Here is a 13,481-nt window from a genome sequence, read left to right as displayed (position 1 = left end):
TCCGGAGGCCCATTCGCAACATGAAAAGAGTGCAACCCACAGTGGCGCGTCTGTGCACGTGCGGGTTGCGATTCAGTGCTTCTGTGCATGCATGAGCGGCGAAACCCGGAAGTAACCCTTTCTAGCACTTCTGGGTCACTGCGGGTCGTAACCTGAAAGAATGTAACATGAAGCAAATGTAACATGAGGTATGACTGTATTCCTAATGGCTGGGATGGGTGAATATGTCAATTTTTGTTTCTCATTTTCCCAGTTTTAAGTTCATTTCTCCACATTTCCACCTCTATTTGCTATTCCTTTTTTAAGTCCTCATGAAAATTCACTCACACATTAGGAAAAATTTCTCCTAACATCCACATTTTGCAAAGTAATTTCCCCTAATGTAATGCATTTTTTTCTATGTTACTTTCACTAATATTTGTATTTTTATGCTTACTTCACACTAGTATATGCATTTTTGTACACATTACATCTGGAGAACTGTATCACAAAATTTAGGTAAAGGTAAAGGTACCCCTGCCCGAAGGCCAGTCGTGTCCAACTCTAGGGTTGTGCACCCATCTCACTTAAGAGGCCGGGGGCCAGCACTGTCCGGAGACACTTCCGGGTCACATGGCCAGTGTGACATCACTGCTCTGGCGAGCCGGCACCAGCGCAGCACACGGAAACGCCGTTTACCTTCCCGCTAGAAAGCGGTACCTATTTATCTACTTGCACTTTTTAGGGTGCTTTCGAACTGCTAGGTGGGCAGAAGCTGGGACCGCAGACGGGAGCGCACCCTGCCACGGGGATTCGAACTGCCAACCAAGCGATTGGCAAGCCCTAGGCGCTGAGGATTTACCCACAGCGCCACCCGCATCCCTCACAAAATTTGGAGAAGTGCAATTTTCAAAGGATGGTTGTGTTTCAGTTCTTGCATTGTTTCGAAAAGTGTAAGATAGGTTCACCTCTAAATGTGAAACTAAGTCTAATATCTCCCACATTCCTACAGCTCCACAGGAATCCTACTGAGTGGTGGTTGCATTCTGGGAATAACTAGATTGGGAGGTTTTTTTAAAAAAAAATCCCTTCATTAATTTGTTGACAAACCATTGCTACTGGGTACATTGTGAAAGATGGTTTTTAGAGAGGACAAATCTAACTATTTTCCGCTTGTGCCTCTTTGGTATGTTTTTCTCCATAATTTTACTCCATTTCCACTAATTAATCTTTGAATGTTTAGGAGGGGGAATACTTCTAAATGCTATTTTAAATTGTATCTAATACATATTTTAGCATGTATTTAAATGTGTACTATCTCTCAAAGCATGCATTTAAATGGGTATTTTGATATGCTTAAAACTATGTAAACTGCATCCCAACATTTACAGAAGTTCATGATCTGGTGGATAGCTAAGTTCAAGGTTATCAAGGGAATCTGCAAATGTCAAATTATTCAAGCACCACTAGCAGGATCACAGCATTTTAAATATGTTTCCCCCCCTTCAAGTTTATTAATCATTTAGGCTTGCTCCAGCAATAATCCAGAATGAGTGGCTCTGCACCTCTGGCAATATTTAGAAAGTTTTTTAAAAATAAATAAAAAGTTTGAATGTCTCTTATTTTTCATGAACTTCTTTATACTTTTAAAAAAAGAGTCTATCTGATTTGTGGTTTCAGTGCCTAGCCTTCGAGTGACCAACCCATTGCTCAATATTTGCTACCAAGTTACGTTGTGCAAACTTGGTAAAGCTTCCTGGCTGGTGGGTGGTTTATATGAGATTTACAGATGGGTCATTAAGCTACTGCCAACGTTTGTGAAAACCAAGTTCCGTGTGTTTTGTTAGCTAGCTGGTTTTTTGCTACTGCTTCATGGACAGGGCTTAGCACAGCAACTGCATATAGCTTAGTCCCATTTTCAGTGAACCTTGCAATGCAGAACTTCCTGATGGACTGTGCACTAGTTCAGTCTGTTTCAGGAGGAGCAGCAGCATCTATTTTTGCCCACCCATATTCATTTCAGTAAATTTCCCTGCCTAATGAAACAGTGTTCTTAAATCAGTGTGCCCTCAAGCTTATCAATAGCCTTCTGGAATGGCTTTTATCCCTGCTTTGTGAAAACCATACAATTTAAATCCTAAACAGTGGTCTTTATATTTTCAGAATATATAAATTTTACCTAAAACAAGTCTGAATGACAAAGTCATTTGGATTCCAAGGACTTCGTTTGCTTTCTGAGACTGAAGAACAGACTGCACTTCATGCTGTCATAATGTTTACAGGCTCCAGCTTAACACTTAGTAGCATCTGTTGAGTGCTTATGAGGATTTTCAAAGCTCTGCTCAGCCTTATAACTGAAGTATCATTGATTTTATTCTTCGCATCACTCATTTTGGTACATTGTTTGTCTCTGGGTATATGTGTCTAGATCTTGCACTGGGAGCACATGTGTACCTTCAGCAAAATATTTGGATTATTGAAGTATCAAACATTTCCAGTTCATGTCACTTTTGCATGTGCTCAGCAAGCCCATTTTGTCCCATTGCCATATTAACCTGAGAACGTGATTATTATTTTTACGTGCACAAAAATGTTAATTTAAATACACAATTTTAAATATATTTTCTCTCAAAATGTGCAGTTTTTAATGTATTCTGATTGAGAATTGCATCAGCATATTTGAGAATTGCATCAGAATATTCATCATCATCATCATCAATCTTTATTACGGTCCAGAGACCCAACAAATCATTACAAAGCAATACACAATTCATACAGCCTACCTCCAGGTTAAACAAGCATTTTGTTCAGAATATAGGGGTTATTTGTTCTTGCAACCACCGATAAAAACTTTGCCACTGCTAATGTTCTAGCATTTGTCCGGTCTTCCAATAGGAACCTGACATAGTAAGCCTCTGATTTTCCTGGGAAAGGTACCAGCAAGGGTAGTATCAGTTCAGCCCTGGCTTGCTCATATTTTGCACAATGCAACAAAATATGTTTTATGGAATCAATGTCTTGAGCACACGAGCAAAGTCTGTCCTGGTAGGGAACTCCTCTCAACCTGCCATCCAACACTGCAGAACTGCAGAAGGAAAGACGTTTAGTCTGGCTTTGGTAAAAAGCCTTCGATAGTTTGGTACTGTCAGGTTTTTAATGTAAGATGTTAACTTAAAGACATACCCATATTGTACTCCTACTGCCAGCGGACTACAGACTGCGTGTGATCGAGATCGCAAGTCACTGTGTGCATTACCCTATAATCTTTGCTTTAACATCTTTTGGGTGCCTTCATAACCCAGGTAATACAGTTGGAGGGGGGTGACAGACCAATAGAGGCAGCTTTTTTAGCCATGGTTTTCTGCCATTTGCTGACAAATTCCTCATTGGTCAGGTGTTGGTACAAACCCTTCCCTAGATCAAACACTGAAATCCTGAGCCAATGCTTCAGTTGAAATTGGGCATCAGAATATTTTGGAAGTGCATTAGCTTTGCCCCTGGCTGCTTCGGGGATTGGAGAAAACCTGCTTCCACTCTTGCTGGCAATATCAGCATAGCTTCTTATTTATTGTATATGTAAGTTGCCACCTACACAGTAGCATTCCTGGGATTATTTATTAATACTTAATAATACTTAATCAGGATCAAATAATGGGTGATTGGTCAGCTGGCAATATTTTAACAGGTCAGTCGACCAACATGAGAACCCTACAAGACAAATAGACAGATGTTAGACAAATGTGTGAATTTTGGTTACTCTCAGTTTATCACCTTTTTTTTGCAATCCTAACTTCTGTTTTCCTCATTGCCATTGCAATGTGGAAATGTATTATTTTAATGTCCATTTTTGTGCGAACTTCTCCTAAAACATCTTCATATGCAAATTCATCTAATATACACATTTTTACAAAGAAATTTAATCTAATATAATGCATTTTGTATGTTATTTTCACAATCTTATATGTTTTTATCCTTCTTCAAAAGTGAACCAGATCCTATTTCTTCCCCAGCCCTACAAGTCATGCCATCAAATGAAAATACTTCCACCTGATTCCAAGGATGTTTATACAGAGACTGTGTTCTTATTATGCTATTAAGCTAAATGTGTTGAGTTTTACACTAATAAATTTAGCTTTTTAAGGAAAAATGCCTAATTTGCTGTGAAGCATTTCTTTTAACAGGTGCACCTATTATTAGGAAGGTTGTCTTTTAACCCTGCCCCACAAGTGTTTTGAAACTAATGTTATTTAAATGGGTACCAGAGAGAGCATCTGCAAATGTAATGTTAATTCTATCTGCACTTATTGCTTAATTACCACACAGTTTTGCCCTCTAATCTGTAGTGCTGTCTGTTCTTCAAGGGTGGTGTATCTTCTTAACAGTTAGAAAATTATTGCTTTAAAAAGAGTGACTTTCAACTAGAATATAATTATCAACAAAACACATTAGTGAAGCTTTGCAACAATAAGATCAGCTGTAGCATTGGAAGCTGTTTACACAAGCAATCTATTCGTACCCACGGTGCCACATAAGGCTACGCTGAGCCCCCTGATCCAATTCAGGGCCTGATTCAGCCCGGGGCTGACCTGACCCAGTTCTGGGCCCTGAATTGATTTGAGGGGCAGCCCATTTCTTTGATTCAGATTTTAAACCCAAGTGAACATGCAGTCACAACAGGGTTAAGGAAGAAGGAGATTCAGCATCTCCTTGCCCTCATTCCCTCAAAAACACATGCATAATTAGAGTTTTAAAACCCTAATGAGCCAGGGGCAGCTGGTGAATGGAGAATGCAATTCTGCTGGGTGATGCTTCAACTGTACATTTCCCGTTGAGAAGGTGCTGGCAAATCAGACCTCTGTAGCCAGCAGGATTGAACCCTCCACTTATTCAGCTGCTGAGCAAAAGTTTTAATCCTGCTCAGTTTGGCTGTACAGATCTGCTCCCCCCCGCTAGAAACAGCTGTGTGCAGTTAAAGCACAGGACAGGGTTGTTTGAAAGCCCTTTTGCAAACAGTCCACCACCTGACCAACCCTGCCTTCTGACAGCCCCAGATCACTTTGAGTGGGCTAATACAACCTAGGCCAATCCAGAGCCATCTCAACCCAATCTGGCCCAAGCCTGGATCCCCCCCCCCCCCCGAACTGGCCTCAAGTAAAAGTAACAAATTCCCATGAGCTTTATCTCTTCCCTGCTGTAAATTATTTCAGGCCTGTTAACTCATTTGAGAGAGACCCTTGTCCCATGCCACACCCACAAGTGCAGGGCTCCAATGCAGACCTGACATTATGATAGGTTGCATGTTATATTTATCCAACCCATTAGATTCATTAGTGTACCAATGGAAATAAATGTTCACATTTACTTACTTTATAAATTTACCACTATATTATTTATTGAAAAAAACAAAGTGCTGAAGAAACAGTATTTAAAAATAGAACTACTACTTAAAACAATGAAAATATTTGCTGGGTTTTTAAACGTGTCAAAAGCAACTTGCTCTAAACGGAGTAAAGCCTTCTATATTTATGGATCATTGGCTACATAAATTGTCGCAGTTCCTCTGGAGCTCTTACGGTTTGTCATTTCACTCCAGCCATTGAAACTGTCCTAAGCCTGTGTGCTTAAAATCCTCAATAACCTAGCGGGGAAATCACTGCTGCTTGCATTTGGCATATTGTTTTTAGAGTTCAGCTGCTTTGTCTTCTCTAATGCAAGGTGGGAAAAGATGAAAACAATTTCAGCAAACACTTTGAAAAATTAGGAGGTGGAACATCCTGATCATTGCTCCCCTTTAAGTAGCTAAAAAGATGAAAACCTCCAGGATGGATAAGCAGAGTAGCTCAACAGAGAGGAACTGAACTAAATAAATCCAACTCGGCTGTTTCCTGTGAAGAAACAACACACCCCAGAGATTCTTCCCTGGCAACTGCCAGAACCTTAACTGTTGAAATCAAAAGGGAATTGAAAACCAGCTATCTTTAGGGCAGCTTTATATATTTCTTGCCAGGACCGTGACCACTACCAAAGACCCTTTCTTTAAAAATAAGTTTTTCCTTTATAAATAGGTGTGTGTGTCTGTGTGTGTGTGTGTGTGTCTGTGTCTGTTTAAAGGGGATTGTAAGCTGATCAGTTAATGTTTATAACAACTGGCCATAGCTGTGATTTTTTGTCTCAATTTTTTTTTTTTTTTGAGTTTTGCTAAATCCTAAACATAAAATCATTTCCTTAATAACAATAATTGACTTAGACAAGTTTTTTTTTTAAAAAAAAAATCATATCATAATAAGGGGGGCAGACACTGGGCAAGTATAAAAAATGTACACAGTAATCTTCAGGGATCATATCAGGTATGAATAACAAAAATGATTCTGTTTTATATTGCAAGGTCAGGAAATGAAGGTACTGAAAAAGGAGAAGACACATAAAGAAAGAAAAATAACAAATCAGGAGACTTCAGCTTAACCAGATCTGTTTAAACGTTGATGGTGGAGACAGACAACTGAGGCCTGGGATTAAATAAAAACCAATGCAGTGATTTACAGGAAGAGACATATAGGTAGGAAGGAGAACAGAAGTGGCGAAATGGATGTAGTTAATCTGGGCCAGATCATGAACTTTCCCATGAGATGAAGAACCAGCTTTAGGTGGAGAAAGCTCTCCTGTTGGACAGGAATTTTCCTTGGTCATTTTGTTACATTTCCATAGAATACAAACCCTGAGGTCTGGATACCGACCTGTTCATTCCCTGTACCTTGTTGTCTTGTCAGCAATGACTGACTCATGAGTCTATAGGATTTGTACAGGCCAGAGAACTATAGCACACAGAGTGATGGGGGGGGGGGACACAAAACAAGGACTCTTGAGATAATGCATGGTATCTATCTTTCTCTTCTGTTTTCCCTCAGCCTCTGGACTTAGAGGCCAAAATGTTACAGGCAAGGACAACAGCATAGATTACATATCCTAAAACAGAATAGGGCAACTTAACTTGCTTGCATTATTGTAACCATGCTCCATTTGGCCCTGTGTGAATTTATGCTGAAGGCAACTTAAACCTTTTCTTTAACAAATTTTGCTCAAATGCTTTGACCTAAACGTGGGATTTAGCATCAACCTGCAATTTAGAATGAAGATAAAATGAAGACTAACTGAGTCTAATCCACCAAAAAATTGTGTTGCATCCAACTAAGTCATCCCATTTGCACGAATACTTCTACGTGCACAACATAACTTCTTGCCACGTCCCTCCAAAGCTGTTCTTGAGTCTTGGGGCAATCCCAGAGCAGAGGAAGGTACCCAGGGAGAGGAGGAGAAGAGGTTCTGCAGCACATGCTGCAGTCCACAGGAAAACATGGCAACTTTGTTGGGTCCAACCCATTATTTTGTGCTGGTCACGGAAGACTACTGAAGAGGTTCATCACAGAGCCTTCTATGCCATCTAATGCGGTGCATTACATAGTGCATCCATCCCATGACACACACTCCCTCTCGATGGCTCTGAAGCAGCCGCGATCATGTGACATGCTTTAATTTTAAACTCTGCCCTATTACTCTGGCAACATCCTTAATGAGTGTGGAAGTCTAGCTTACAGGCACTGATTCACAGATGAGGAAAGTCAATTCTTCATATAATAAGAAGAATTGTTATGGGGGTTATGTGTAATATAGCTACTGATGGTTTTAAAAGCAGCTGAAAGATAATATCTTACTAATTGACATTGCCCAGTGTCCACAAAATGACATCCTGTAATGTTTCCTAGTTTGGATGATAAATACGACTCAGATAAAACCAATGTAAGAAGCACTTAACTTTTTAAAAAGTGTCTTTCAGTGCAATCCTACTCCTGTCTATTTAGAACTAAGTCCAATGTGGTTCATTGGGACTCAGGTGGGCACAATTGTACTCTTGAGGTTTTCCTGTGGGCAGATCTGTCAGTTTTGTTTTCTCTGTTTTTCATTTGTTCACATCAGTTTGCAAATTATTGTTATATATTTATTTTTAGTCCTTGTGAAACTTCATGAGCATATTAGTGCAAATTTCTTCTAATAAGCATATTTTTTTTGCCATTTTGCCTAATATACATACTTTGGGGGGAAACTACTTCCCCTAATATTATATGTTTTTCTATGTTGGTTTCATGCATGCATGCACTTTTATGCATTCCTTGCACTATTAAATGCATTTTTGTACACACTACTTAGCTTACATTGCTGGGAAACTGGACTGCAAAATTCAGAGTGTACAAATTTCAAAGGCTGGCTGTGCTTCAGATTCTTCAGATAGGTATGTGGGAAAGTGTGCATGCACACGAAAGCTCATACCAATAACAAACTTAGTTGGTCTCTAAGGTGCTACTGGAAGGAATTTTTTATTTTGTTTCCTCATGTATGCTATCTAGCTCTATATAGTATCTAAAGCTCCATGCACGCATCAGCAATGAATTTTATTGACTTAGAGAGATAAGCCCCTTTCCATGCCCACTTAGCATGGGGCGCCATTGCCAGTGCTGTGGCCCATAGATTGCAGCAAAATTCTGGGCAAGGTTTTGCCCAGTATCTTCTCTGTGTGATGGGCTCATGGGAAAAAGCTGTCCCATGAGCCTTTGCTGAAGAGGGGAGGGGAAAGCCTATATAAGGCTGCTTCCCCTGGAGCTCACAGCCATTATGCTTTGAGAGCTTCTCGCCTACACACCCATGAGTTAGAGCCTTCACTGAGAAATTTTGGGTTGTTGGTTGACAGGGCCGGAAAGGAATTTTTTCTCTCAACCTGACTGGCACTTGAATGGGGTTTTTTCGCCTTTCTCTCAGTGAAATTATGGCTTTGCTTTGTTAGGCAGAAGAACATTGTTTGTATGAGGGCGGAAATGGCATTGGTCAGGATCAACATAGTATAGCGGGGGGGCCATAAGGGGCCTGAGGGGAGAATTGACCACAGCAAACACAAGTGTGGGTTCGGCATCTGCCTGGTTGGAATCAGCACCCTGGTCTCCAGTGGGACCTTCCTTGCTTGACTTGTACCACAGCAAGGTTCAACACTGGCTGACTCCCATCATACAGGTTTGGAGTGATCCAAACCCAGCGGATCCATTCCATCAACATGGGGCTTGTGGAATGAGGAACTGATCCTGGGACCCTATGCCATGCCAACCCTTGCCTTGCCTGCTGCTGTCAATAAAGATTTGGCCTGTTTTTATCCCATCACCATTGTACAGTCTGGTTATTTTGCTGCTCTCATGGGTCACATAATGCGCCTGCCTGGGCAAACACATTGTATACATGGGAACATGGGGAAAGTACCCCTAATTATAAGCAACAAACCATTTGACTACAGACATCTTTCGTCAGAACCCACCTCCCTCCCCACTAGGGGAGGCGAAAGATGTCCACTTTAACTTTGTTTTCCAGACTAGATATGAGTAAGATTAATGCAATGCTTTCTGAAGATCCAGGGATCTTTACCGATATTGAGTTTATTACCAAAATCTCTGCTGCTCTTTCTCAGCTTTCACAGTTACTTCCTCCATTATGCCTCAGGGACTTGTGTCCTTTATATCTTCCATCAAGTGCTCCAAATAATTCATCATTTTCTCAAAGCAGAAGTATGACATCCGGTGACCAACAAGTCACTTAAAACAGTCTCTCAGCTAGTTGGCACCATTATATGCAGAAAGGGCAAATGTGAACACCAGAGGGGGGAAACATGGAGGGTTTAGTTTGTTTGTTTGTTTTTTACTCATCTCTTTGCCTTACCCACGATGTATACATTGCCTAGAAAACAGTTGTTAGGTGTGTGTAATTGAATGGGAGATGAACCTTCATGGTACTTTAATGAAGAATTATATTACTGCCCAGGCAGCACAAAGTTAGTTTGCTTCGCAGCTGCCTCAGCCCTAAATTATTTCATTAATATTGGCCCATGTTTCCAATTTCTCCCGGGGGCATGAAGACTGGAGGAGTGTAGAAAGATGCAAATTATAACTCTCACCCTGTCCTATCTCATCATTAGGATGCACAGGAGGAGAAAAGTGTGGAAACGGCATTTCTCTGGCAAGGGAAAACAGGTCTCTTCCGTTGGGAAAATGGGGCTTGTTTTCAGAAGGAAAATGATGGCTCTATTTTAAGTTGCTCTTTAGAGTGATGTACAATTAAATGTGCGGCTTCTTTTTCTGCCTTTCTTTCCCTTTGCCTCTGGTAGATTTTTTTAAAAGAATCCAAAATATCAAAGCTTTCATATTCCAAGCTTTGAATCATGGACTCAGTTTATTTCTTTTTTTTGCACCTATCTGGGTTAATGCTGGCTTTGGAAGGCGCTGAAGAATGGGCTACTCTTACATTGTCCTGATGCTCTCATGATACCCTGGCAGAAGAACATGGACAGGCCCTTAATGGCACCCATGCCTTGCCCAGGGTACCTACTAGATATACATACGCTACCAGACCAGCATGGACCTAAAAATAGTGCTTTGGGAGCTCTGTGTTTCCTTCTACATGCGAATGTTCCATGTAAAAAAGATTATAACATTCTCATGCAGTCACCCTCTGCACTTCCCTTGGAGGAGGCACATGGGGAAAGACCTCTCATAAAGGCTGCTGAGCTCAGGCTAGTTTACGTGGGGAAAGCCAATCTTTAAGCTATGTGCAACTCATTCTTTTTTTCCAGCAGGTGTAACTGAGTACAGGTGGGAGGAAAGCAGCAGTGGAAGGGAAATAGATGGGCATGGGAAGGACTAAGAATCCTCTTTATAGCTTCATAGGAAGCTGCCAATGAGTCAGACCATTGATCGATCCATCAGGATTGTCTAAGCAGTGACTTTCCAGGGTTTCAGGCAGTCTATTCTACTATCTTGAGTAACCAGATTTTGAACCTGGGACATTCTGCATGCAAAGCAGATGCACTACCCAGTAGCTCAGTAGCTACGGTTCTTTCTGCCAAATCTCCCCTATAAATGTCTCACCCCTGTATTCTTGGGGAAACCAGAATGCTGGACCAGATGGACCTTTGATCTGATCCATCAGGCTGTGTCTTCCATTCTTATATTATCCCACATGTGACCGATAAACACTGCAGTTTCAATATACATTTTATTTGTGTGCATTTGAAACGGTTGACTCTCTCATTGAGGTCTACTGCTTAAAGCAAGATAAAGTACTCTGTTTATTGAGTATTGAGGAAATTATGCTTCCAAAATGCAAGAAGCATTGCCCAAAGAAGCAGGGCTTGTCACTTCATTCATTGTTGCCTTTTTTCAATTAGCTCACTATTTGTATTATCTAATCAGAAGATGAGGCACTATTATCATCATTCTGTTTTTACTGTTTTCATTCATTTATAAATAGCCTGGGGCTGGCAAGCATTTAATATTTGAGAGAAAGAAAAATCTCTTATGAATGTGTGCCATTCCTTTCAAAGGAAGGACTGTAGCTCAGTGGTGGAGCCCATGCTTCGCATGCTGAAGATCCCAGGTTAATTCCCTGTCATCTCCAGGTAGGGCTGGAACATTCCTATCCAAAACCCTGGAGAACTGGTGCCAGTAGAAATATATAGATATGGATATAGTTATAATGAGCTATGTGGACCCAATGGACAGCAGATGTTGTGAGATCCACTGAACAGAAAAAGCTGCTTTATACTGAGTCAGATTATCAGTATTGTTTACACTGACTGGCAGCAACCATTATGTTCTGCTTTCTTCAGAGCTGAGGCCCTGGCACAACTCTTCAGGGTCTGCCATCAAGGCGGGATTATCCATGGTGCAATTGGAGGAATTGTCCCAGGGACTGTGCGTGCAAAGTGCCCCAAAGTATGTGCTTCCTTCCTTCCTTTCTAATCTGTCTCTAGCCCTTGCAGAAGGCAAGTTATGAATCAAAATGTGCAGGGTATCGAGCTGACTAGAGATAAGGTTTTCCTGAAGTCCAGGATGCAAGTTGCACAGTATAAACAGAACTAAGGTCCCTTGAGGGCCCACCAAGTTATTAGTACACATTGTTAATTCAGTGGATACTTTTAAATGTGACATTGCTGAATTCTAGTATTTTAATTTGTTGCATTTTTTCCACTCTTCATTTCTCCTGCTCTCTGATTAAGTTCGGTGGAGACTGGTCCATTATGGCAACCAGCGTTTAGGCTTACAAAATGCAATGTAAGCAATTATTTTGAAGTTTCCCCCAAAATCTCCATGTTACACTCTTTCCTTTCCCACACATCCTTTTTTTTTTAAATTCTTTTTATTAAGTTTCCTTTATCATAACACCAACAAAAATAGCTACAAAGAAAACATTTACAAAATAGAAAAAAAGAATATACAAAAAATACAGAAAAGAACATACACACAAGAAAAAAAAAGAAAAGAAAATACAAAAAAGCACACGCAAGTTTACATACATCAACATTCAACATCTACTTCCTTCCCTACTGGTTTCGGGTTTTCATTTTTATACATTTTATTTTACAGCTGGTGTTAGTTTTTAGTTTACGCATCGAAAGTTTTATAGTAAACCTGCTATAGTTGGTAAGTTTCTGAAATTACCTTCCAAATAAACTGAAAATTTAATCCAATCCTCATTTAACTTTGCATTTTTTTGATTTCTAATTCTTTGTGTCATCTTTGCCAATTCAATGAAACCATATAGTTTTGATTGCCAATCCTTTACTGTTGGTAAATTTGTGTTTTTCCAATTTTGGGCAATTAGCATTCTGGCCGCTGCTGTTGAATATTGAAATAAAGTTTTGTCTTTATCCCGTATTTCTTTTCCCACCATCCCCAACAAGAAGGCCTCAGGTTTTTTAGGAAATGTGTATCTGAGTATTTTTTTTAATTCCCACACATCCTTTTTGACCTTCTTCAGTATCTTCACAACAGTCATGTGAGGTAGGTAGAGCTGAGAGATGGTGACTAGCCCAAGGCAGGAAGTGAGGAAAAATATGATGCATTAAGTGCACATGGTCCATAGGTAAAGGTAAAGGGACCCCTGACCATTAGGTGCAGTCGTGACCGACTCTGGGGTTGTGGCGCTCATCTCACTTTATTGGCCGAGGGAGCCGGCGTTTGTCTGCAGACAGCTTCCGGGTCATGTGGCCAGCATGACTAAGCCGCTTCTGGTGAACCAGATCAGTGCACGGACACGCCATTTACCTTCCCGCCGGAGAAGTACCTATTTATCTACTTGCACTTTGACGTCCTATTGAACCGCTAGGTTGGCAGAAGCTGGGACCGAACAATGGGAGCTCACCCCGTCGCGGGGATTCGAACTGCCGACCTTCTGATCAGCAAGTCCTAGGCTCTGTGGTTTAACCCACAGCGCCACCCGTGTCCCTGCACATGGTCCATAGTTGGCAAAAAAAAAAAAAAGTTTGCAGTTTGCTTAAAGTTTTGAAACTGCTTGTGGTCAATGGATTTCTGTAGTCCACAAAAGCTTGTGTCATTATAAATGTGTTTGTCTGGATACCACAATATTTTTCATGATACCTTTCATGCCTTCTTTTCTGGGGGAAGCAGGGGCTA

The sequence above is a fragment of the Podarcis muralis genome, chromosome 3, assembly GCF_964188315.1.
Source record: "Podarcis muralis chromosome 3, rPodMur119.hap1.1, whole genome shotgun sequence".
Lineage (NCBI taxonomy): Eukaryota > Metazoa > Chordata > Lepidosauria > Squamata > Lacertidae > Podarcis > Podarcis muralis.
This window is presented reverse-complemented; position numbering follows the sequence as displayed.